Source organism: Anolis carolinensis, chromosome 6 (genome assembly GCF_035594765.1).
Source record: "Anolis carolinensis isolate JA03-04 chromosome 6, rAnoCar3.1.pri, whole genome shotgun sequence".
NCBI classification, from domain to species: domain Eukaryota; kingdom Metazoa; phylum Chordata; class Lepidosauria; order Squamata; family Dactyloidae; genus Anolis; species Anolis carolinensis.
Genome location: NC_085846.1, coordinates 22,331,018 through 22,355,470, shown reverse-complemented (window position 1 = coordinate 22,355,470; position 24,453 = coordinate 22,331,018). Strand labels below are relative to the sequence as shown.

The window sequence follows — 24,453 nt, the reverse complement described above, 5'->3', positions numbered from 1 at the left end:
GAGTAAACAAGATTATGTTATTTTTCAAAGAAGACTTTGTTTTTATCTCTGAGTGCATATTTTAAACTAAGAGGTTTCAAGGGAGTGTATATCTTTTGGGCAACTACAATTTCAACTTCAAAGAAACAACCATCCTCTGCTAACCATATATATATATTTTGTAGCGGCATGTCTTTGTCCTTGAAAATTCAAAGACATGGTTCTTCAGTTTAACAGTTGAGTTACCTGTGTGCCATTACATGAATGCTTATGAATATCACTTGATCAAAGGATTGACTTCTAACAAGGTTATGCTTTTCTTGACTAGTGGTTTTCAAAAGGTGGTCTCCACCTGTTCATGGAGATTCACATTTGCCAAAAGGATATGACATCATTTTTCTTTTTCAATAAGGTTATGATTGCCATTTATTTCCAAAGGGATATGTGCCCAGAGACTGAGTACAATTATTTCCAATAGTGGAATGCTGAAGGTTACACTTTTGAGGAAGGCCATAAAACATAATAAATATCAAAATATAATAAATATTTAGACTTCAGCATGAGATAGTCCCTCATAAAAGATGGACAAAATTTATAGGAAGTGGGCTGGAGATGCAAGATATCATTATGGACAACAGGCAGTTTTTCTTGACACATGATATCACTCTTTTATTGTTTTGATGTAAACTGAATTGTGAACATAAATAAACATGGTCATTCAGTGGGAAAGAAAGACAACCAGCACAGGATCAAAGGCAGATTCCTCTCTTGCAAATAAAGTGAAAAGAAGGCAGTACAAACAACCTGGGAACCACTTGCATGAAAGATGGTGTTCTACCCCGAGCCTGATTGAGGTACTTTGGATTATTCTGTCAAACTCAACTCCTACCATACAAATTTGTTCAAACATTGTGGTCTCCATTGGAGACCCTTCTGGTTATTTTTCCACAGTCTGAAACTAAATATCTAAGTGGGGGCCTTCTCACTGGTGATGCCTAGTGTTTGGATTTGCCTGGCACCTGTGAGAAGGCCTGGTCTGAATCAAAGAATGGATTGTCCAGAAATCCATTCTTTGCACATCATCATCAATTATGCTTGGCATAAGCACGTTGCATTGTTTTAAACTTTGTATATTGTATTTTATGACTATTTTATGATTGTTTTAACTGTTTTAATCATTTTAGTTTATTTTATACCAGTGTAACGGCATCAACTGCCACTTGTAAGCTGCCCTGAGTCCCCTCGGGTGAGAAGGGCGGGGTATAAATAATGGGAATAAATAAATAAATAAATAAATAAATAAATCATAATCGGAACATCTTTTTTATGGGAATACTAAGCCCAAGTGTGCCAGTATGGGAAAAAATCACATTAATTATGCTTTTCTGTGACAAAATTATGCTGAAGGCATGTTACATTTTGACCCAAACTCCTTTCATTCCTCTTAGGAAACAAAGGAATGTCTGATTTATGGTCTCCCCTTTGGGTATCAAAGAGGCTTTGCGTAAATGGGATTTTCTCCATGCGTCACAGTTCTATTCATTTTGATGACAGATAGATATAACATCAAAGTTAGACATTCCATATACCATCTAACGCAGGCGTGGGCAAACTTGAGCCCTCCAGGTGTTTTGGACTTCAACTCCCACAATTTCTAATAGTTGGTAGGCTGTTAGGAATTGTGGGAGGGCCGAAGTTTGCCCATGCCTGATCTAACTCCTTTGCCCTCCAGAAGCAGACTCAGGGCCCTTCCACATTGCCCCTACATCCCAGGATCTGATTCCAGATTATCTGTTTATCCCAGGTTATCTGGCAGTGGAGACTCATATATTTCAGTTTAAAGCAGATAATCTGGGATCAGATCTTCGAATAAAGGGCAGTGTCGAAGGGCCCTCAAGAGTTTGCATACTAAATGCAAGTTGTGCCTCATGTGGCATCACAGGTTTGATTAAATGGAGATGAGAGTCAGTTTTCATTTGTGAACTATTGCAGGGTATGGGTTAGTTAGCTACTTCTTTGTGAGTTATATTGATATTCTATATGTATGTGCCTACAAGTCACTTGTCATCCCAGCAGGATGGTAACACATCCAGGCGTCCCCTGGGCAATATCTCTGTAGATGGCCAATTCTCTCACAGAAGCAACTTGCAGTGTGTTCTAAAGACACTTCAGACACAATAAAAAAAACTTGTCAGGGATTTCTTAGGCAAGGAATTCTCAGAAGTAGGTCTGCCAATGCCTTCCTCTGAAATATACGTGACAACATTAATATTCCTTGGTGGTCCCCATCCAGGTACTAACCAGGGCTGACCCTACTTAGCTTCCAAGATCAGACCTGGTGTCTATATATTATTCGGATCCAACTGTCTTTTAACAAGCCCGAGGTGATGTATATGGCTCTCTTCTCTACTGTATTCTCAATCAAACATCCTTGTGAAGCAGGCCAGGTTAAGGGTGGCTGGCTCAAGAACATCCAGTGAGTTATACAGCTAAGTGAAGATTTGAATTTGGTTATTCCGGGTTAAATTCCCACAGGTGCCTGATGCACTACAATGTAGCACATATTATACATATAATACTGTTTATCTATTTGCTATTGTTATAGATACAGGGCTCAAGAACATCCAGTGAGTTATACAGCTAAGTGAAGATTTGAATTTGGTTATTCCAGGTTAAATTCCCACAGGTGCCTGATGCACTACAATGTAGCACATATTATACATATAATACTGTTTATCTATTTGCTATTGTTATAGATACAGGACTGGACATCAGGCCTCCTGGAAGACACTTTGTTTATGGCCATTTAAGTCCTATTTTAGTAAGGATATGATAATAATAGTTGTGATCATCATCTCTTCCCAGCATAGACAGGATATTGATCTGATATGGCAGAGATAGCGTTTCTGAAGTCATGTTCATGAGCGCTTAGCTTGGCTTTGGGCCATGAAAGTTATTTGGAAAGTTGCTAGTAAGGTAATGCGCCTGATGTTTCTGATTTATTTGTTCTTGTTCAGTGTGAGGAGGAAAGACAAATCGGAGGAACACTGATTTCTATTACAGACAAGGGAGAGTCCTGTGGTGTTTGAAAAATTGCAGTGAGATCTCTGCTTGCTCAGAAGAAAGTCCCACAGTGCTCAAGGACATTTCGTTTTTGTTTGCCTTCAACCTATTATCATCTTATGGCGGCCACTTTAGCATAAGAGTTTCTTGGCAAACCAAGAGACACTGCCTTTGCCTTCTTTTGAGGCTGAGATAATGTGACTTGCCCAAGGTCACCCAGGTGGTTTCCATGGACAAGTGAGGATCTGAACACTGCTCTCCAGATGTTGCAATCTAATGTCAAACCATTTCACAATGCTGAGCCTCAAGAACACTTAATCCCATGAAAGTGCCCTCAGTGGGAAAGGTGTGCTCTCCTTGATGCTCTTGAATTGCAATTCCCATCAGACCTAGCTGCCATAATCCACAATTCTGCAGAGTCAGCATGCTGGGACTTGAACTTATCAGGGACTCTGGTGTCACTGGCCTCTCCTCTTAAAATATCCAACATTTCTGAGTTTAGCTGCAACCCTCAGCATAATTTTGAAGGATATGGATTTTCCCAACAGTTGTAGATTGGTGTAAACCAGGGGTCTGCAAACTAAGGCCCGGGGGCCACATGCGGCCCATTGAAGCCATTTATCCGGCCCTCGTGGTGGTGGCTCCCTCCTCCTCTTTGCTTGTTTATAATGGTATTTTAATTATTATTTAATTAATTATTAATTATTAAGGGGTGCTTTGCTAGTGCTTTTGGTGCACAAAGGCAGAAGGGAGTTGGACTAAATGGCCGTGGTGGTGGCTCTTCCAACCCTCTTTATTATTATTATTATTATTATTATTATTATTGACAGAAGTACACAGCATAACACAGCAAACGAGATATATATTCTGGATTTCATATCACAAAATCACAAGTCGAACACTTCCCAAGTGTCTTGGACTGTGTGATTTATTATTATTATTATTATTATTATTATTATTATTATTATTATTATTATTATTATTAACAACATTGAGGCTGGGTGGCTATCTGTCAGGGGTGTTTTGCTTGTGCTTTTGGTGCACAAAGGTAGAAGGGGGTTGGACTAAATGGCCCATGGGGTCTCATCCAACCCTCTTTATTATTTTTTATCATGATTATGATTATTATTAACATTGAGGCTGTATTTGTTCCCTTTTTTTTTACTTCAAAATAAGATATGTGCAGTGTGCATGGCAAATTGTTCATAGTTTTAAAAAAACCCTAGAGTCTGGCCCTCCAATGGTCTGAGGGACCGTGAACTGGCCCCCAGTTTAAAAAGTTTGGGGACCTCTGGTGTAAACTATCAGATAGTTTACATCAATATACATGATCTAGCACAGGAGATTAAGAACCATTAGTTCTACAAAAGGCCTACTCTTGGTAGAGATGAAAATTCCAAGAATTGGACTGATTCAACACAAGCTACTTGGATTTGCAGACTCTTTTTGGAATCAGATGGGAGGACTGTCACAGTTAATGTATGGATCTCTACATTTACCACTACACCATTCTTGCTCAGGACTGACTGAGTGAGTACTCCATCATATTGGTAGCTTGCTTTTCAGAGATATATCTCCACACAAGCAAAAAGAGAAATTGGATGTGTGTACATACAGCACGACTTTGTATCCATGATGGATACATTGAAAGACTCCCCATAGATACCTGAAACTGGATAGTGAACTCTGTATTTTGACTATGCTTTACTTGGGCAAGAAGCATATCACAGACTTGCACTGGAAGACTTTGGGAAGCCTACAAACACTTCTGGGGGAGAATATTTTTTGTCATATGGATAAGTGAGATTATGGATTAGGAAGTTAAAGGAATACTATTAAAACTGCTGGATAATGCAAAGTTTGAATTTGATGAGAATGGAATGCACTAAGGACCAAATCAGGCCAAATTAATTTTGAAAAGTATTTATGTGATGCAATTCTACCCCAGCTGTTCAGTGTGTTTAATGGGATTTATTATGAGTAGACTTATTCAGAGTAGACTTATTACGAGACTGCAGTGCGAAAGATCTGCAATCGTGAAAAAATATGGCATAGGCTGGGTTTACATTGCCGAATAATGGAGTTTGAACTGCTTTATATTGTCAGTAGACCCATATCATGCAGTTCAAACTGCATTATATGGGACAACACTGACCATATAATGCAATTCAAACTGCATTATTTGGCAGTGTAATTCCAGCCTCAGATAAGTAGGTTGCAACCTTAAGTCTCTAAAGAAGGAGTGGGTGTGATGTGGCCCTCCAAATGTTGTTGGACTCCAATTGCACAGTCAGTGGGAAGAAATGCTGGGAGTTGCAGTCCAATATTTGAAGGGCTAAAGGATTCCCATCCTAACCTTAAAGTATCACGAATGTCTTTGGCTTGAGAGGCTTACTATCCCTCAACTATTGCATTACAACAGATGAATGCAGCCATTTTTCTGGGAGTAACTACTTTAAAAGGATGCATCCCATTAATTAATTGTTTGCTTACTTCCTTAATTTATGGTTCAAGTGATTACTTAATTAATATCCTCTCCTGCCATGGGGTGCAGGCAGCTCGCATCATGAATTAAAACAGGGTACATCTTTAAAAAACCCTAATGATTAAAAAGTTAATAGGCAAATAAATTACCATATTTGAAACATCAATACTTGAAAACAATTTAAGTATCATTTTAACAGCAGGCAGAAAAGGAATTATTTCTCACGTTGGCAAATTTCCATGTTCTTTCTTTTTTCTTCTTAATGCAAGATTTGGCACTTGGATATCTTGTAAATTTCTTGTCATTATAAGCAAGGAGTTGAAACTACCGACAATATGTTTCTTTCCAGATCAACAACAAAATCTATATAGTTTACTCTTAAAGGGGATACTTGGCAAAGAGTGGTGATATGCCCATTTTAGAGGAACTGTGCTTTCCCCCTAAACCCTAAACCATCCAATGAACCCTCCCACTTTATCAGGAATTTGAACCCAGGTTTCAGGAATCCAGGACTGCAGTATCAGAACATGAATATGTACACCACAACATATTGTTGCAGCACTGCCCACACAGCACATATGCATAAGTTTCTCATTGTGGCACTCCATATGAAGATATGCACAGCAGAGTGTGCACATAGAATTACAGAGTTGGGCGAGACCACATGAGCTATCTATTTCAACTCTCTGCCATGCAGAAAAGACACATTCAAAACACTCCCGACAGATGGCCATTCAGTCTGTTTAAAAGCCTCCAAGGAAGGAACCTCCACCAGACGATAAGGCAGAGAATTCCACTGTTGAATAACTCTTATGGTTAGGAAGTTCTTCCTAATGTTTAGATGGAATCTCTTTTCCTTTTAATTTGAACCCAATGCTTGAGTCCTAGTTTCCAGGGAAGCAGAAAACATGTCTGCTTATGTTTTCTGACATAAGATTATGACATCCTTTCACATACAAAAACATGGCTATTATGTCTCCTCTCAACCTCCTCTTCTGCAGGATAAACATACTGAGCTCTTCATAGGGCATGGTGTCCAGACCTTTGATCATTTTAGTTGCCCTCCTCTGGACACCTTCCAGCTTGTCAACATCTCTCTTAAATTGTGGTGCACAGAATTGGACACAATATTCTAGGTGAGTTCTGACCAAAGCAGAATAGAGGGGCACCATGACTCCCCTCGATCTAGACACTGGACTCTTTTGGATGCAGCCCAAAATCCAATTGGCTTTTTTTAGCTGCTGTATTACAATTTTGGCCCATGTTCAACTTGTTGTCCATGAAGATTCCAAGATCTTTTTTCACATGGACTGTTGTTCAGCCAGGGATTGCCCATCCTGTATCTTTGTATTTCATTTTTTTCTGTGTTGTCGAAGGCTTTCATGGCCGGAATCACAGGGTTGTTGTGTGTTTTCCGGGCTGTATGGCCATGTTCCAGATGTATGCGCTCCTGACGTTTCGTCCACATCTGTGGCAGGCATCCTCAGAGGTTGGGAGGTATGGAGAAACTAAGCAAGGAAAGTTTCATTTTTTTCTGTCTAAGTGTAGTATCCTCCATTCTCCTTTCTGAAATTCATTTTGTTAGTTTTGGCTCAGCTGTCTAATCTTGTTAAGGTCATTTTGAATTCAGATCTAGAGTATTAGCTATCCCTCCTAATTTGGTGTCATGCGCAAACTTGATAAGCACGTCCTCTAAACCTTCATCTAGTGCAGTGCTTCGCAACCTGTGGGTTCCCAGGTGTTTTGGCCGACAACTCCCAGAAATCCCAGCCAGTTTACCAGCTGTTAGGATTTCTGGGAGCTGAAGGCCAAAACATCTGGGGACCCACAGGTTGAGAACCACTGCTCTAAACCTTCATCTAAGTCATTAATAAAGATACTGAACAGCACTGGTCCCAGGTTCAGTTGCTTAACCAATTACAAATCCCCCTAACAATAATATTGCCTAGTACACATTTTACTTGTTGCTTTTTTGGTAAGAAGATCATGGGGATCTTGTCAAAGGCCCAACTGAAATCAAGATATGCTTGATTTCAGTAAAGGAAAGTAACATTTTGGGACTATAATGCTCAGAATTTTCTAGCTGGTTGTGCAAAACATAAATGCTCCAAACTGTGATTCAGATTTAATCGTTCTATAGCAGCAGAGGTCAGTAGATGGTAGAATGGAATCAATTGGTAGATTTGTAGGAGATCCGCATAGGTCTCAACCAATTCCCAAATGAATAAAAATAGCAAATGTTAGGTTTAAATTAGTCTGCTGGAACAAATCCCTGATCTGAAATAACTCAGAGGCAGGTTTATATTTGGATATGCAAATTATTCCAGTGAATTCATCTCTCTGTTGCATTTCTATCTTGCCTTCTCCAAGGAGATTAAGGAAGTACAGTAGAGTCTCACTTATCCAACACTCGCTTATCCAACGTTCTGGATTATCCAACGCATTTTTGTAGTCAATGTTTTCAATATATCGTGATATTTTGGTGCTAAATTCATAAATACAGTAATTACTACATAACATTACTGCGTATTGAACTACTTTTCTGCCAAATTTGTTGTCTAACATGATGTTTTGGTGCTTCATTTGTAAAATCATAAACTAATTTGATGTTTAATAGGCTCTTCCTTAATGCCTCCTTATTATCCAACATATTCGCTTATCCAACGTTCTGCCGGCCCGTTTATGTTGGATAAGTGAGACTCTATTGTATACACGACTTTCGCGCTTACTACAATCCTGCCAGGTAGAGCATGCTGAGATATAGCAACTGGCATAAGGTCATCTTGAGAGGCTGCGTATAAAACACCAAAGTGATATTCATAGAATCACAGAGTTGGAAGGGGCTCAATGGGCCATCAGGTCCAATGGCTGCTCAATACAAGATCTAAAGTTAAAGCAGGCATGGGCAAACTTCGGTCCTCCAGGTGTTTTGGACTCCAACTACAACAATTCCTAGCAGCTGGTAGGCTGTTAGAAATTGTGGGAGTTGAAGTCCAAAACATCTGGAGGGCCAAAGTTTGCCCGTGCCTGAGCTAGAGCACGCTCAGCATGTAGCAGCACAGATAAGGAACTCCTATTTAAAATGAGGTTCTTAGCTTGGGAGCTATGTTTTTATTAACACAAACTAACATAGCACTGGTCTTCCTTGTTGCAGCACGACACAGCTGGCTCAAGATAAAAAAAATAATTCCAAACTCCCTTTCACACATAATACTGAAGAGTCATGTATCCTCCATTCTATACCTGTATATTTAATTTTAGTGTCCTAAATGTAGAATCTTGCACTCATTTCTCTTGAATTTCATTTTATTAATTTTGGTCAACTTTTCTAATTTATCAAGATCCCTTTGAATTTTGCTCCTGTCTTCCAATGCATTATCTACTTCTCTCAGTTTTGTATTATTTGCTTTTTTTATTGTGTCAGAAACGACTTGAGAGCATTCTGCAAGTTGCTTCTGGTGTAAGAGAATTGGCCGTCTACAGAGACATTGCCCAGGGTCGCCAGGATGTGTTAGCTGGCAGGCGTCTTTCATGTCCCCTCAAGCTAGAGCTGACAGACAGGAGCTCATCCCATTCCGCGGATTTGAACCGGCAACCTTCAGGTCAGCAACCAATCTTTAGGTCAGCAGTTCAGCAGGCACAACGGTTTAACCCATTGCAGCACCATAGCTCCGTATTATTTGCTAATTTGAAAAAAGGTTCCCTCCATCCTATACTGTTCATTAAAATATTCAAAAGTATTGGTCCCAGGAGAGAACACTGCAGCACTTTATTTGAAAATTGAGTTGCAAATCAGATCCAACCTCATCTTAGCACCAGATGGAAATATGATTGGTCACCCCCGAAGTTTGGAAAACCTACTTCATTTGAACTGCAACTCCCCAATTTCCTATTCATTATCCTATATCATCATGCTGGCTGGGGGATAATGGGAGTTATAATGTTTTTTTTTAGAAAGGACTGTTCCCCAGCTCTGAATTTCACATATTTACGACAAGTATGGTCTCATTACATACAAGCATGGATGCACAGCAGCACAAAAGCATGCCGCTATACCACATGACATCCACCTACCCCATTTTAGAGGCATTTATGAAGGTGGATAAAGATGGAATAGGTGTGAAATAACTATGGCATGGCAGCACTAAGAAATCTCCACCTGGAAGTACCTAGCTGCCTAGGAATTATGGGACTTGTAGGCCAACACCTCTGGAGGATGGAGAGTTGTGGGAAGCGAAACGAAGCATTTAATTCCCAGTGGCGGTTGACCAGGGAGTCCATGAGCTCCAAAACAGCACACAGAGGCATAACCAGCCCAAGACATTGTGATGCCTGAGGCAGAGTCGCGAAATCGCATTGGCCCATCCCCGAATCAAGACGAGTCATTCTGAGGCCAGTCAAATTATTTTGGCACTTGAGGCAGAAAATCTCACAAGCGCCTCTTCCAGCAGTTAAAAATACAATACGCTCAAATTGAATAACTAACAATTCCTTGCCCTTTCACGGCCCTCAAATCTGCTGCCCGAGGTGGATTATTATTCATTACATTTATATCCCATTTTTCCTCCAGTGAGCGCAAGGAAGCGTACATAAACGGCTTCCCTCTTCCCTACATTATCCACACAACAAACCTCTGAGGTAGGTCAAGCAGAAAGTCGGAGGAGGGAGCGGGAGGGAATGTTGCTAGCCTAAGGGGTTTAGTGGCGCAGGGGGGAACCAGAACCTGGGTTTTTTGAGTCCCAGCCTGGTGCTCTTAAATACTAAATCACCTCCACCGTCTCTGTATGGTGGCAGCTCACTGCAGTTAATGGTCAGATAAACCCTGCATGAATGACTGGCTACCACCTACTGCAGGGGTGGGAAAAGGGCATCTCTAAAGACACCAAAATATAGTCCCTATGCCTCCTGAAAATGACAATTTTCAGACCATCTTCCCCCCAGGACCAGCCCCAAACTGTGAAAACTGGCCAAAACAACAACCATAATGTTACTCTGCTGTGTTGAAATGCTTACGGTGTAATGGGGTGGTGTGTGTGTGTGTGTGTGTAGGAGGAATGGTCCACTCAAAGAGATGGAGGAATGACTTCTTTCCCAAAATGCCCAGCCCTGATCCACAGATGCTTATTCCCAGCAGCAGACATATAGATCCAACTCACCATGCACCCGTTACTGAGCTATTGTGCATTTTCTGACCTTCACGCCACATAGTTATTTACTGGGCAATATCTTTAGGACACTGTATAAATACACACATGTGCCTAAATACCACGAAGACTACAGATCCTCTCTGATCTTGGAAGCAAAGCATGGGAAGGCATGGTTAGTACAGTAGAGTCTCACTTATCCAACATAAACGGGCTGGCAGAACGTTGGATAAGCAAATACATTGGATAATAAGGAGGGATTAAGGAAAAGCCTATTAAACATCAAATTAGGTTATGATTTGACAAATTAAGCACCAAAACATCATGTTATACAACAAATTTGACAGAAAAAGTAGTTCAATACGCAGTAATGCTATGTAGTAATTACTGTATTTATGAGTTTAGCACCAAAATATCACGTTGGATAAGCGAGTGTTGGGTAAGTGAGACTCTACTGTACTTGGAAGAGGGATGGTTAAAGAATCTCAAGGAATGTCAAGGTGTCCATATATGCATGCCCTCAAGTCATCTGTCAATTTATTATGATCTCATGAATCCCATGTCATGGAATACGCAGAGGTGGCTTTGCTAGGTCCTTCTTCTGAAATATAGCCAGGTTCAGTAAGTTGTAATTTAGAGGAAGGCAAGGGCAACTCACCTCTAAGACTTCCTTAGCTCAGAAAACATGATGAAATTCATGGGACTGCCGCAAGTCCACAAGCAACCTGAAGGAACATCCCTGACTTGAAAGATATACACAACTATAATAGAGCTTGACTCGGTCTCATCAACAATGTGACTTTCTTGGGACACACACTGAGTAAGGAGCTTTCCGAGCAAATGCAAACACATGTAGAACCAAAGCTTGGAAACATTCCTGTTTTGTGGACAATAACGCTGAGAATCTTTCGGATCATACTGTCTGGAGGCTTGCTGTATCAAAAGTTGCTTCTCTGAGGTCTTCAGACAATGCCTGCCATGAATAGGACACCCTCCGAGAACCTGTTTGACATTCCTGCTTTGCTCTCGGCAATATGCTCAGTGGCACATCAAAAGAAATCTGCCCAGACAACCACTTTGTTCTCATGACATTTGTACCGATCAGTTCCTTGAACGACAGAATGCGAGACTGAATCTCACCTGCTGTGAAGACACAATGAACTTGAAGAAGAGTCACTCAACCTTCCTGTAAACACTCAACCTCCCCTGTGAAGGTACACATGGTAGACAAGGCAAAAGCGTAGGCAGGCAATGGGATATCCATGCACATTTTCCCCCAAAGCAAGCACTGAGGCACACACCTGTGGCACACTTTCCCCAAGTTTGCCTGCCACTGTGGCTTCCCAATACACCATCGAGAGGCCACAAAGAAGGGAAGAAGTCAGGACTGTGAAGGTGTTGCTTGTGTGCTCTATACTCAAGAGGAGTCTAGGGAACACTTGGATTTCAGTTCTCTTTGGCTCCCACATTGATCCAACGCGGCTTCAATCACTCGCCACCCTCCACCCCCGCATGCAGTGAGTCACTGGGTGTATTGAGTGAGAGGAGAACAAGAGAATGGGGGGATTTCAAGGGGAATCTCCTGGAAGGTGGTTGCGTGTGCTGGTTAGTACCGCCACCATGCTAGGGAAAGAGAGGAGCGCACACACCCACATGAGCAAAATAATCTCTCCCCTCCCACCACTGTGATAGGGTCTCCACAGCTTGTGGAGGCTGGAAAAGAAGGCAGGGATTGATGGAAACCAAACTGAGTATGAATACAGCTTCCAATTTACACATGAAAAGAAGGAACACGTTTTCTCCCACACAGCTAGTAGAGAAGGCAAGATGGAAGGATGTTAAGATTTCACAGGTCTCCGGCTACAACCGTGCGCCAGAAACAGCACATTCATTGGTTTTATTTAAAAAGGGCTGGATTCCCTGCCCCAAAGGCCTTGCAGTTGAGAAGGAGGAGACAGTGAAAACATGAAGGCTGTCTTTCTCATTTAGCTCCACGGCTGCCCACGCCGACGGCGGCTGTGTGCCAGGAGCATGGGAGCAGTGCTGTATCAAAGAGACTCGACTAATTCTGGGATCTTGGGTTTCCAGACAGGCCTTGCCTTCATGATCTATATTTCCTGGCAGGGAGGGGAGAGGCAAGGAAAGCAGGGCATCGCTTGTACCGTAATAGAGACACAGTTGCGCTAATGAGGCAATGGGCAGGTGAACAGTGGCCAGCGCATCGCCCGCAGGAATCGGCTGCCATCTGCTCACAAGCAAACGGGTGAAGGCAGGTGGACATGATAAGAACAAATAAGGGAAGGTATAAGCCCCTGTTCTCAAAACCACAAGTTCCTTGCACATGTGGATAAATTCTGGTGTCTGTACATTCAACATGCAAGTCCCCATAACCCACACAAACCCACAGGAGTGTTTTTTTGTGTCAGGAGCGAGTTGAGAAACTGCAACTGCAAGAGAATTGACCATCTGCAAGGACATTGCCCAGGGAATGCTTGGATGTTTTGATGTTTTTACCATCCTTGTGGGAGGTTTTTCTCATGTCCCCGCATGGAGCAGGAGCTGATAGAGGGAGCTCATTCCTCCTCTCCCTGGGTTGAATTTGAACAGGCAACCTTCAGGTCAGCAAGCCAATCTTTAAGTCATCAGTCCTGCCGGCACAAGGGTTTAACCCACTGTGCCACTAGGAGAGTGTTGATCCATATTAACAAACCTTGTAAAGCACTTCACATCACCACTCAGTCTTTTGCAAAGCTAAAGCATCATAATTGCTTCTTCAAAACCATGCTACCTCCTGTGTCCCAGCCCAGCTGCTATGCAAGTTGTAGCTAAGATCAAAGGGGACATGAAAGATTGGTGGGAGAAAGTTGAGTTATTAATATTCCTGCTAATCTTAAAGTCTTATGCTTTGATCCCACAAGCCTTGGCTCCTCCGCACTATTGCTTGCAGCTCCTCAACCTTACCTCATTTTAATTGTTCCCTTTCACACTGGCTTGTTCTTACTTAACAGGTTGTTACCCACAAAACCATACACTGGAAAGAACCTGGAGTGTATGAACTTTTCAAGGTGACCAAATACTACATCTTGAGAATTCTACCTGTCTAATTCACAAGGCCACAATTTGTAGTCTTCCTAATCAGCAAATCTTGCTCTGTTTTGTGACCAAAGGGATCTTTGGATTTCTGTTTTTTAGTCCCACCTTCCAATCTTTATTTCCATGACCAGAGGACCAAGAACAATAATTGGTTGTCCTAAAGTACCCAGAAGAATATACCAAGTGGTCCATCTACCATGACTTTCTCTCCACAAGTTCTTAGCAGTAACTCATAAAATGACTGTGCCCTGTGAGATGAATGATGATTATTATAGTCATCATCGTCATCATCACCACCACCACCACAATGTAGACCCTGACTTTCTTTGGATGAGCTCAAGGTGACATACACAGCTGAGAGTCAATGGCACCCAATGTTCTTGCCTCAATGGGGATGAGAACTTTTATCTCCCAAGTCCCAGTACCACATTCTAACCACAATGTCTCTCTGGTTTCCAAAAAAACACAAGGAGAGCATGGAGGACAATAGACCTCCTGCACGGTTGCCCCCAGCAACTAGTATTTTATGAAAATGTTGCAAATCCTTACTTATTTCATCCTCACATGGAGAAACAATTCCAGGTTTGCATTCCATTACACTCTTTGTTTGGGTAATTTGCTTGCATAGGACTGTATATAACTTTCTGTACAAAAAACATGGAATATGTGTAGAAAATGTGTTTTCTGCACAGGAGGCAATGCTGTCTGTGCAAAATAGTTTCCTGTTTAGAAAATATGATTTCTATATAAACATTTGTTTAATGTAGAAAACCCACTTGCATTTCTGCACAAACAAATAGCATTGAAAAGCTTCTCAAACTGTGAGGAATCTTGCTGCCACCCTGTGAAGCTTCCCAAATGTCAGAAAACTTTGGTTTTGACCTGGGGAACAAAAACAAACACATATTTCATCTGGCTATGTAGGGGTCTCATTTAGCTTGCTGCTGAAAGCCTACTTCCCTTTCTTACCCCCTTTGAAATCCACTGAAAGACGAATGGATCTAAGCCTGAACTCTCATTAGATTAAACTGAGGCTGTCATACTTTGGACACATCATACATGGCATGACTTAATGGAAAATATAATTACGCTTGGTGAAATGGAAGGCAGTAAGAAAAGAAAGAAATTGCACAAGTGGACTGATTAATCAAGAAAGCCATGGCACTGATTTTGCAAGTCTTAAGCAGAGCAGTTGATGACTTGAAGGTTTCTTATTCATAGAATAGTCATAGGTCAAAATTGACTTGACAGCAAACAACAACAACAACAACAACAACAACAACAAAAACTAGAAGCCATCAAGCATTTTGTAGCCAAAGACTCCCAATGGTTGACTACTGCAAGGAACCAGACCTTGACCAAATGCCCCCAAATCCACTGGTTCTCAACCTTTGGCAAACCAAACTGTGAACTTCTAGAATCCGTGACTTCCAGACTAAGCCTTCTGGGGACTAAAGTCTAACAACATCTGGAGAGCTAAAGGCTGAGAAACACCACATCACAGCAATAATACCATTAGTAATCCTTTAACTACAACTGATCGTATTCAAGGTATGTACAGTAGAGTCTCATTTATCCAACACTCGCTAACCCAACGTTCTGGATTATCCAACACATTTTTGTAGTCAATGTTTTCAATACATCATGATATTTTGGTGCTAAATTCGTAAATACAGTAATTACAACGTAGCATTCCTACATATTGAACTACTTTTTCTGTCAAATTTGTTGTATAACATGATGTTTTGGTGCTTAGTTTGTAAAATCATAACCTAAATTGATGTTTAATAGGCTTCTCCTTAATCTCTCCTTATTATCCAACATATTCGCTTATCCAACGTTCTGCCGGCCTGTTTATGTTGGATAATTGACTCTACTGTACCTCAAAATGGCAACTAATGCTTTACAGCTGCTGTTGTGTAGTATCTGCCCTCCAGAAATGTATAAGCATGTTTGTATACAAACATACAAACTTACAAGACAAAGTAAACTTTAAAGCAGCCTTTCCCAAGCTGGTGCCTTTCAACTGTTTTGATCTCCCACTGCCATGATCCTTCACCACTTAGTTGAGGCTCACGGGAATCGCTGTCCAAAATATATGTAGGGAGTTTGGCTGGGGAAAGGTACTCCAAGGCAAGGCCTTTGCTTTTAACATAAATCAAAAGGACATACATCAAGCATAATGGCAGAAAAGGCCTATTGGGAAGGATGTTAACTTCTTTAGACACTCAGGTTGCTTCCAGAGAGATGGTTCCTCGAACTAATAAACGAATTATACAGTAGTTCCATCACTTTTTTTCTAACATATAGTTTTGAAGGAAAAAAGGATAGAAGAAATGGTAGGAATAATGATAGGTCTCTGTTCTCTCCCATTCTCACCTATTGGTGGGGATGGACATTTTGTAATTAAAGGAGACTGTCACTGGATCTCTGTCCAAAGAATCAGATAGAGAACCATTACTGTCACTCACTTTCCCTTTTATCTGCATTTTCTTTATTACTCCTTTTTTTAAAAAGGAAATCCACACTAAAAGTTAGAAAACAGCCTTAAATTTGAAAAGTTCATTTTTGTGCCTCAAAAGTAATAAGATTATTCATTCCATAAGAAATAAGGTTACCAGTTGCTATACACCTTTGTGAAAGGCATGTAATCTCCTCCAAGGTGAACTGAACTACCTAAATTGGACTCTACAGGGCAATGGAGACTCCACCACAGACATCAGAAAAACTGCAAGACCAAGAACAAGCCATGAGAGTAAAGATCCACCCAGAGGAAAAGTGTTCTTACCATATCAAGGGAACCACTGACCACATAGGAGAGCTGATGAAGAAACACAACCTAAAAACTATCTACAGACCCACTAAGAAAATCCAACAAATGTTACGTTCAGTGAAGGAAAGGATCCTCTCACCTCTGCAAGAGTCTACTGTATACCATGCAGCTGTGGACAAGTCTACATAGGGACCATCAAACGCAGCAAGGCCCAAACACGAATCAAGGAACATGAAAGGCACTGCAGACTAATTCAACCAGAGAAGTCAGCCATAGCAGAGCCCTTGATGAACCAACCTGGACACAGCATATTATTTGAGAACACAGAAATGCTAGACCACTCTAAAAACCACCACGTCAGACTACACAAGCGAAGCCACTGAAATCCACAAGCATGTGGACAATTTCAACAGAAAGGAGGAAGCCATGCAAATGAACAAAATCTGACTACCAATATTAAAAAAAACTCTAAAATTAGGACAGTAAATAAAGAACAGCACTCAGAAAACAGAGAAATTCCAGACATGTAACAATCAGGGACAGGTAACACCTCCCAACAAAGGATTCCCCAAGGCAGGAAGCAGCCACACTTTGAAGCTGAAAGGCTATCAAGGTGGCCTATTGCAACATTCTCATTTGCCTCCAACAGACAAGAGTTCTTTCTCCCACCTTTGACTTTCCAGATATATAAATCCCACTTGCCTAGTCAACAGACCTCACAACCTCTGAGGATGTGGGTGAAATGTCAGGAGAGACTGCTTCTGAGACATGGCCATACAGCCTGGAAAACTCACAGCAAGTCATGTAATTTTGTTCTCATTTTCTTGTTATTTGCCTTCAGGTCAACTTCAACTTATGTCAATACGAGGAGACCTTCAGGAGCTGTGGTCAGTAACTATCCAGTCCAGATCTTGCAAACTCTTAAGCTTCCTTCACTGAATCAACCCATCTATTTTCCTCTTTTCCTATTGCCTTCCACTCTACTAAGCTTTGTGATTGTTTTTCAGTAAGGCATGTCATCTCTTGATATATCCAAATCACAAAAGACTCAGTTCGGTCCACTTCCATCAAGTGCTCAGGCTTGATTTGCTCTAAGGTCCATTCATCGGTCTTTTCAGTAGTCAATAGTATCTGCAGATTCCTCTTAACAGCACCACAATTTAGAAGAGTCGATTTTCTTCCTGTCAGTTTACTTCAATGTCCAGCTTTCAAAACCATACAGAAAAATAGAAAATACCATGTCTCGGATGACTCCGATTGCTCTTTTTACAATTCCCCAAAGTACTCTGCTCACGTACTTCTAACATGTTCCTTCCAAAGTCTGGCAAAAAACATGATTTCCAACCTTTAGCGTGCAACTCTTATAGGCCCAGGACTGTTCATGTAATTGATGTATTATTAGATCTAAAACCACATCCTGAAAATGTGAGTTTCCCACTCTTCCCAGTTATTGACATCATCAGATCAAGACTCTGGCACTGAAGCCTTGGGTTCCATATTGAAAGAAAGGTGGGATATTTAACTAATTAACTAAATAACTGAAGCCCAGCAGCAATAATTGAAGCCCAGGCAGCAAGCATTGAAGTAAGTGAAGCAATATATATGAGAAAAGTCCATATCTCTTAAAAACATTATGCACAGAGCCTACGGTTCCACATGGCAGCCTACTATCGAACCCAGCCCACAAGCATCTCTCTCTCTCTCTCTTACTCACTTGATCCTAATCCCATCCCCTGTTCACCAGGAGTTCTGCATCTTCCCCTCCAAAGTCTGCCGCCGTTTTTGCTCCTGAGTGATCATCTCTGAGTAACATGACCCAGCCCTGTTGCATCCACAGCCATGTCGGGTCGATAGGATGCCTTGTCGCTGCCAGAATGAGGGATTCCACCTCCATCCCACAAACCTTCCCGGCATCCTCGTAATGGAACACAGGCCCACTAACAAGGCCCAGCGGGTACAAAGGGTTGCCCAGCTCCAACAGGACTGGAGGCAGGATGCTCCGTACATCATTTCCCTCATTTTTAAAATTATTGTTGCTACTAGTGCCAAATAATTTTAGTGAAATATATCAGGTCTATCCAAAATACAGAGCTGGATCTAAACATCAACATACCTAGAGGAGGGGCTTTGAAATCCATAAGTCTAAGTATGGCTGAATTGGGAACTAATTCAGAATTCAAAGTATTTTAGGAGGTGGGGGGAGCATTTAAATTTTGTGAGCAAGTGCAGGCTGGGTTTGGCCTCAGAGCATGGATTTCTACGTAGGATCTGGGGGTGAAGAGCAGGGAGAAGTGATATTGATTCCTAGTGGATAATTTAAAGGCTCAGAATACTGCGTTGGAAAAGATACCTCTTTAAACCAGAGATGGGTACTGGATGGTGCATTCACATTGTAGAATTAATGCAGTTTGACACTGCTTTAAATGCCATTGCTCAATGCTACGGAATCCTGGGAGCTGTAGTCTGGAGAGGCATCAGCACTCTTTGGCGGGAAAGGCAAAAGAGGTAAACTACAGCTCCTTTCATTCCACACATTGCACCATGGCATTTAAAGTGGTGTCACATTGCATTAATTCTATAGTGCAGATGCACCCTGAGGCCCTCAGAATGTATTTTGGCCTACAGTTCCCATTTATCATGGTCAGCATAGGCAATACAAGGGTCTTTAGGTGCTACAGCTGAAAGGCATCTAGAGGAAAACCTGATCTAAACTTAAAATAAAAAGCTGCTGATAAGACTGAAAGATTTGGGTAAAAGATTTGGGCACCACAGAAGAACAGGGATTTGCTGTTTGAATTCCAGACATGAATCAATCAGGGCCAGCTAACACCTCCCAGCAAAGGATTCCCCCAGGAAGTAAACAGCCAGAATTTGAAAATGAAAGGCTATTTAATGCTAATCAAGGTAACCAATTGAAACATTCACACTTGCCTCAAACAGACAAGAGTTCATTCTCCCACCCTGAATATTCTACAAATATATAAAAACCCCACTTGCCTAGTTTCCAACAGACCTCACAACCTCTGAGGATGCCTGCCATAGATGCAGGCGAAACGTCAGGAGAGAATGCTTCTGGAACATGGCCATACAGCCCAGAAAACTCACAGCAACCCAGTGATTCTGGCCATGAAAGCTTTCAACAACATGATTTGCTGTTTATTATTATTTTTAAACCTTATGATTGTATTTTACTGTTAAGGATGGGGAAAGGCATTTGTGGGTTTTTCTGTCAAAATAACCTGGCTGCTGGACCACGACAGCTGCAGTTTGCAGCTTTACCTCAGGCAGCAAAAAGCCTTGGGCTCAGCGTATGCTGTGCACTTTAACTCAGGCTGGCATTTTCTGCTTTGCCTCGGGTGAGAACATTTCCAAGGCTGGCTGTGGAATTTTTTTGTGTAGGTGATAACTTACCTTTTCAATGGAGTCCAATATTATATATCCTGTAATAGTCTTCTCTGCCCTATTGGTCCAACAAACCTTATTTTTTTAAAAAGAAAAGTGATGTGCCAGCTTCTCCTAGGCATGTCTGATGTGGCAAAAAGATCAAGAGAACCAAAATTCGGTTTCACTTAAGCTAGAGCCAGTCCTTTCATCAGGCAAAGTGAGGCAGCTGCCTGAGGAGGCAAATTTGGGATGTCGTGAAAGAGCAGCAAATCTTAATTTTAAATTTTATTTTTTCCCCCTATTGTATGTTTACAGATACCTAAGAGAAAGGATTTTATAGGATTTCTGTCTCAGGTGCCAAAACCTCTCGATTATACTGTGCTTTTCTATGGAAGATGTCATTACCTGCTTTGACACAGGGTACAGTTAGTCCTCAATTTAACTGCTGTGGGTCAATGCTATGGGATCCTGGGAATTGTAATTTGGTGATGTACCTTGTAAAATCTTGTAAATGCCTTGTAAAACACACAAGATTCCACAGCACTGAGCCACGGTAGTTAAAGTGGTGTCAAACTGCATTAATCCTACAGTATAGATGCAGCCTCCGATCGTTCAGTCTCGAGCTGGCCTTGTCCCAAACTAATGTTCTCTGCAGCTCACAATCACACACAGGACTCATAAAACAGAATACCCCAAAAAGCAGGAAAACAACCACTATGTCAGACTACACAGAGAAGCCATTGAAATCCACAGGAATGTGGACAATTTCAACAGAAAGGAGGAAACCATGAAGAAAATCTGACACCAGTATTAAAAAAAAACTCTAAAATCAGGACAGTAAATAAAGAACAACACTCAGAAGAAAGGGGAATTCCAGACATGAAACAATCTGGGCCCGCTTACACCTCCCAACAAGGATTCCTTTGGGCAGGAATCAGCCAGGCTTTGAAGCTGCAAGGCCTTTCAATGCTAATCAAGGTGATTAATTGCAACATTCACACTTCCAACAGACAAGAGTTCTTTCTCCTACCCTGGACCTTTCACCCATATATAAACCTCACTTCGCTTAGTTTCCAACCTCTGAGGAGGTTGTGGACAAAACACCAGGAGAGAATGCTTCTAGAACATGGCCATACAGTCTGGAAAACTCACAGCAACCCAAATGTTATGTGTACTGGATGGATACCAGCAGAGATGAGGAATGCTTGCATCTGGTGGTCTCCATTGATGTCCCACTGTGATGGACACATAGTAAAATGTCCATCAACCCAATCATGCAACACAGCACTTCCTTCATGGAAATTAAATGCAAGGAGACATTGGAAATAAGCAACATTTTACTCAATGCCCTCTCTTATTATGGATACAACAAGGTCCCAATCCCTGAGCCACATCTCCATTCTAGCACACAGTCATGCTCAACGTGCTCACCCGTCTACATGCACGTTAACTTCTCACCTCACTAGGCGTGCACTGAGATGCTGCGGCACACAAGGGAGGGGTGTTACTAGATTTCTATTTATGACACCCAGGCCAACAGCTGCTCCGTCACATTCGTGGCGTGCTCACAAACCCGGTGCAAGGTGGGATGGTGTTACATCCTTCCGTACAAGGCGGTTGCCATCAGTTTGTGTATGGAACAGTGCTCCCATAAGTGTGCATGCACACCAACATTCCAATTGTGTGCTACAACTCCTTCTTTTTCCAACAGCATATATGAATGTGTATTTATATATATATACACACACGACGTACCTACCATTTCAAAGGTAGACACAAATGCATTATACACAGGAGCATGTGAGTGTGTGCATACATGCACATCGATGTTGCAAACAAAGTATACATAACGAGGAAGGGGCAAGCTTGTTTTCTGCTGCTCTAAAGACCAGGATTCAAACTGCAGAAAAAGAAGCATTCTCTCATGACGTTTCACCCACATCTATGGTAGGCATCTTCAGAGGTTGTGAGGTTTGTTGGAAACTAGTCAAGTGAGGTTTACATATCTGTGGAATGTCCAGGGTGGGAGGAAGAACTCTTGTCTATTTGAGGCAAGTGTGAATGTTGCAATTGACCACCTTGATCAGGACTGAATAGCCTTTCAGCTTCAAAGCTTGGCTGTTTTCTGCCTGAGGGAATCCTTTATTGGGAGGTGTTAGCTGGTCCTGATTGTTTCTTGTCTGGTATTCCCGTTTTTGCATGTTGTTCTTTATTTAATGTCCTGATTTTAGAGTGTTTTTTTTAGTACTGGAAGCAGCTAAGATTTGAAGCTGAAAAGCTATTCAATGCTAATCAAGGTGATCAATTGCAGCATTCACACTTGCATCAAATGTCTTTCAGAGTTCTTTCTCCCACCCTGGACATTTCACAGATATATAAAAACCCCCTTGCCTAGTTTCCAACAGACCTTACAACTTCTAAGATTACTTGCCATAGAAATGCCAGGAGAGAATGCTTCTCGAACATCGCCATACAGCCCAGAAAACTTACAGCAACCCAGTACTGACAATGGTAAAGGATTATCCAGATAATCTATATTAACCTCCTTCTCTGGAAGTTTTTAAACAGAGGCTGTCGGGTGTTCCTGATTGTGTTTTCCTGCATGGCAGGGGGGTTGGACTGTGGAGCCCCTGGTGGCGCAGTGGGTTTTTTTCGTGTCAGAAGCAACCTGAGTTGCTTCTGTTGTGAGAGAATTGGCCGTCTGCAAGGACGTTGCCCAGGGGACGCCCGGATGTTTTGATGTTTTTACCATCCTTGTGGGAGGTTTCTCTCATGTCCCCGCATGGAGCTGGAGCTGATAGAGGGAGCTCATCCACGCTCTCCCTGGGTGGGATTTGAACCTGGCAGCCTTCAGGTCAGCAACCCAACCTTCAGGTTACAAGGCTTTAACCCATTATGCCACCAGAGGCTCCGGCGCAGTGGGTTAAACCTTTGTGATGGCAGGACTTATGACTTGAAGGTTGGGTGGCTGACCTGAAGGTTGCTGGTTTGAATCCAACCTGGGGAGAGCATGGATGAGCTCCCCCTATCAGCTCCAGCTCCATGCAGGGATATGAGAAAAGTCTCCCACAAGGATGGTAAAAACACCAAAACATTCCCTGGGCAACGTCCTTGCAGACAGCCAATCTCTCACACCAGAAACGACTTCCAGTTTCTCAAGTCGCTCCTGACTTGAAAATAAATAAAGGGGGTTGGACTGGATGGCCCTTGTATAGAATCCAAGCCTATGATTCAATGAATGTCCTGTCCTTGGAGCACTCTGGAGTTACAGGGGACACGGGCCTTCCCTGACCTTCCCTCCACCCTGGCACCCCTCCTTGGCCTGGCACCCAGGCCCCTTCTCTCCTCCGGCGTCTCCATCCCCCTATTGCACACTCACTATCCACCCTTGCCTTGCACTTGTGAACACACACAGCCAGGCCCTGGGAGGCTGGCACCCTCCGCCTGCGAGGGTGCTCCCCTAATCCCATTAGCGGCGTGTTGGCACAACAGCTGGCCCACTGTCTGTGCCCTGTGGAGCTGAGCCCTGCCAACCGCCTCCTAATAGCACCCTGCGCCAGGCAAAGGGCGGATGGGGGGGAGGGATGGGGCTGGGTGCTGCCAAGATCAAAGGATGCCCCCCAACCCTCCTCTGCTCGGATGCAGCTGCAGTCAAGATCCTTGATGCCCATTGAGTGAGCCCATCCTTGCAGGGGCAGCTCCCCATTTTTCTTCCTGCCAGGCAACCCCAGACGTTTCCTGCACCCCTTTGCCCACCACCCACCTTCCTCCCTTACCTGCCTGGCTTCATATTCCCCTCTCAGACCCCCCACCTGTGCCTCTCCCCAGTTGGACCTTTTTCTCCCCTTGCAAGCCTTCCAGCAGGAGCATCCTTGCTTCCTCCCATCCTTTTCCTGCATCTTTCTTGCTAACCTGTATCCCTCCCCTTTATTCCCCCCTCCCCTCCCTCAATCTTCATAGTGGGCTCTGCTCTCCCTCTTGCAACCCTTTTTGTCTTTTCTCTTCCCACCCCAAGGCTTACCTGCGGCAGGACGGAGGCGCCAGGCGTTGTTGCTGCTGTGCTGTGTTGTAAAGGAGAGAGAGCCAGGCAAAGCGGGCTCGCCTTCCTGCTTTGCCTCCTTCCTTCCCTCTCGGCTTCCTTCGCTTGGCTGCTCTGAGAGCGGGCGCTGCTGTGCCACGCGCCGCCGCTAGAGGGCGCGCGAGAATGGGGACGGGGGGCGCAAGAAGCGCTGCAGCAGCCAGGGACCCCGAAACCCAGGCTCGTGGGGGGGGGGGGAGGTCTTGTTTTGGGGGGACGCTTTGATACAAACAGCCACGCAGGGCGATTCCCGCTGGGAATGCGTGAGGCTGGGGAGTGCCGCCGCCGTTGCTGGAGGCGGGGTCTGGGATGCAAAAGCTGGCCTCCCAGGAGAAAGAAGGATTGTCTTCTTCTAAGGGCTGGGCTGATGAGACTCCAACATCCAGGTGCATCTACACCAGGCATGGGCAAACCTTGGCCCTTCAGGTGTTTTGGACTTCAACTCCCACAATTC

The 24,453-nt window shown here is 42.8% G+C and overlaps 1 protein-coding gene across 1 annotated transcript in view; it reads right to left on the bottom strand.

Annotated features, from left to right (window-relative positions):
- Positions 1–24,115, bottom strand: part of syt3 (synaptotagmin 3) — a 72,070-nt gene extending 47,955 nt beyond the window's left edge. Inside the window, exon 1 of the mRNA XM_008113578.3 lies at positions 23,943–24,115. The gene's annotated coding sequence lies outside the window, so the exon portion shown is untranslated. The remainder of the gene's footprint in view (positions 1–23,942) is intronic.
- Between the last annotated feature and the right edge of the window lie 338 nt (positions 24,116–24,453).